Source organism: Hippichthys cyanospilos, unplaced genomic scaffold (assembly GCF_059441005.1).
Source record: "Hippichthys cyanospilos isolate Australia breed blue-spotted pipefish unplaced genomic scaffold, RoL_Hcya_1.0 HiC_scaffold_26, whole genome shotgun sequence".
NCBI classification, from domain to species: Eukaryota; Metazoa; Chordata; class Actinopteri; order Syngnathiformes; family Syngnathidae; genus Hippichthys; species Hippichthys cyanospilos.
In genome coordinates this window covers 770,104-773,459 of record NW_028283382.1, presented here as the reverse complement: position 1 = coordinate 773,459, position 3,356 = coordinate 770,104, and positions in this window count along the sequence as shown.

Genomic DNA, 3,356 nt, shown 5'->3' with positions numbered 1-3,356 from the left:
AATGTTGACTATAAATCATAAACTAAGCATTTTTCAGCTGAAATAATGAATGTAGTCCTCTTAATTCTTGCTTCTAAAGCATACGCAAGCAGAAATTTCAATGTACAATGATGTTTTTAAAAAAAAGGGTCAAAATGTGCTCCACTCGGGCTGAAAACGCTTGTTTGGAACATTTCCTTAATGTTGACTATAAATGATAAACTAAGCATTTTTCAGCTGAAATAATGAATGTAGTCCTCTTAATTCTTGCTTCTAAAGCATACGCAAGCAGAAATTTCAATGTACAATGATGTTTTTAAAAAAACAGTCAAAATGTGCTCCACTCGGGCTGAAAACGCTGTTGGGGACATTTCATTAATGTTGACTACAAATCAAAAACTAAGCATTTTTCAGCTGAAATAATGAATGTAGTCCTCTTAATTCTTGCTTCTAAAGCATTCGCAAGCAGAAATTTCAATGTACAATGATGTTTTTAAAAAAACAGTCAAAATGCGCTCCACTCGGGCTGAAAACGCTGTTGGGGACATTTCATTAATGTTGACTACAAATCAAAAACTAAGCATTTTTCAGCTGAAATAATGAATGTAGTCCTCTTAATTCTTGCTTCTAAAGCATACGCAAGCAGAAATTTCAATGTACAATGATGTTTTTAAAAAAAGGGTCAAAATGTGCTCCACTCGGGCTGAAAACGCTTGTTTGGAACATTTCATTAATGTTGACTATAAATCATAAACTAAGCATTTTTCAGCTGAAATAATGAATGTAGTCCTCTTAATTCTTGCTTCTAAAGCATACGCAAGCAGAAATTTCAATGTACAATGATGTTTTTAAAAAAACAGTCAAAATGTGCTCCACTCGGGCTGAAAACGCTTGTTTGGGACATGACATTAATGTTGACTATAAATCATAAACTAAGCATTTTTCAGCTGAAATAATGAATGTAGTCCTCTTAATTCTTGCTTCTAAAGCATACGCAAGCAGAAATTTCAATGTACAATGATGTTTTTAAAAAAACAGTCAAAATGTGCTCCACTCGGGCTGAAAACGCTTGTTTGGGACATTACATTAATGTTGACTATAAATCATAAACTAAGCATTTTTCAGCTGAAATAATGAATGTAGTCCTCTTAATTCTTGCTTCTAAAGCATACGCAAAAAGAAATTTCAATGTACAATGATGTTTTTTAAAAAACGGTCAAAATGTGCTCCACTCGGGCTGAAAACGCTTGTTCGGAACATTTCCTTAATGTTGACTATAAATCATAAACTAAGCATTTTTCAGCTGAAATAATGAATGTAGTCCTCTTAATTCTTGCTTCTAAAGCATACGCAAGCAGAAATTTCAATGTACAATGATGTTTTTAAAAAAAACAGTCAAAATGCGCTCCACTCGGGCTGAAAACGCTGTTGGGGACATTTCATTAATGTTGACTACAAATCAAAAACTAAGCATTTTTCAGCTGAAATAATGAATGTAGTCCTCTTAATTCTTGCTTCTAAAGCATACGCAAGCAGAAATTTCAATGTACAATGATGTTTTTAAAAAAAGGGTCAAAATGTGCTCCACTCGGGCTGAAAACGCTTGTTTGGAACATTTCATTAATGTTGACTATAAATCATAAACTAAGCATTTTTCAGCTGAAATAATGAATGTAGTCCTCTTAATTCTTGCTTCTAAAGCATACGCAAGCAGAAATTTCAATGTACAATGATGTTTTTAAAAAAACAGTCAAAATGTGCTCCACTCGGGCTGAAAACGCTTGTTTGGGACATGACATTAATGTTGACTATAAATCATAAACTAAGCATTTTTCAGCTGAAATAATGAATGTAGTCCTCTTAATTCTTGCTTCTAAAGCATACGCAAGCAGAAATTTCAATGTACAATGATGTTTTTAAAAAAAGGGTCAAAATGTGCTCCACTCGGGCTGAAAACGCTTGTTTGGAACATTTCCTTAATGTTGACTATAAATCATAAACTAAGCATTTTTCAGCTGAAATAATGAATGTAGTCCTCTTAATTCTTGCTTCTAAAGCATACGCAAGCAGAAATTTCAATGTACAATGATGTTTTTAAAAAAACAGTCAAAATGTGCTCCACTCGGGCTAAAAACGCTTGTTTGGGACATGACATTAATGTTGACTATAAATCATAAACTAAGCATTTTTCAGCTGAAATAATGAATGTAGTCCTCTTAATTCTTGCTTCTAAAGCATACGCAAGCAGAAATTTCAATGTACAATGATGTTTTTAAAAAAACAGTCAAAATGTGCTCCACTCGGGCTGAAAACGCTGTTGGGGACATTTCATTAATGTTGACTATAAATCATAAACTAAGCATTTTTCAGCTGAAATAATGAATGTAGTCCTCTTAATTCTTGCTTCTAAAGCATACGCAAGCAGAAATTTCAATGTACAATGATGTTTTTAAAAAAACAGTCAAAATGTGCTCCACTCGGGTTGAAAACGCTGTTGGGGACATTTCATTAATGTTGACTATAAATCATAAACTAAGCATTTTTCAGCTGAAATAATGAATGTAGTCCTCTTAATTCTTGCTTCTAAAGCATACGCAAGCAGAAATTTCAATGTACAATGATGTTTTTAAAAAAACAGTCAAAATGTGCTCCACTCGGGCTGAAAACGCTTGTTTGGGACATTACATTAATGTTGACTATAAATCATAAACTAAGCATTTTTCAGCTGAAATAATGAATGTAGTCCTCTTAATTCTTGCTTCTAAAGCATACGCAAACAGAAATTTCAATGTACAATGATGTTTTTAAAAAAACGGTCAAAATGTGCTCCACTCGGGCTGAAAACGCTTGTTCGGAACATTTCCTTAATGTTGACTATAAATCATAAACTAAGCATTTTTCAGCTGAAATAATGAATGTAGTCCTCTTAATTCTTGCTTCTAAAGCATACGCAAGCAGAAATTTCAATGTACAATGATGTTTTTAAAAAAAACAGTCAAAATGCGCTCCACTCGGGCTGAAAACGCTGTTGGGGACATTTCATTAATGTTGACTATAAATCATAAACTAAGCATTTTTCAGCTGAAATAATGAATGTAGTCCTCTTAATTCTTGCTTCTAAAGCATACGCAAGCAGAAATTTCAATGTACAATGATGTTTTTAAAAAAACGGTCAAAATGTGCTCCACTCGGGCTGAAAACGCTTGTTCGGAACATTTCCTTAATGTTGACTATAAATCATAAACTAAGCATTTTTCAGCTGAAATAATGAATGTAGTCCTCTTAATTCTTGCTTCTAAAGCATACGCAAGCAGAAATTTCAATGTACAATGATGTTTTTAAAAAAAGGGTCAAAATGTGCTCCACTCGGGCTGAAA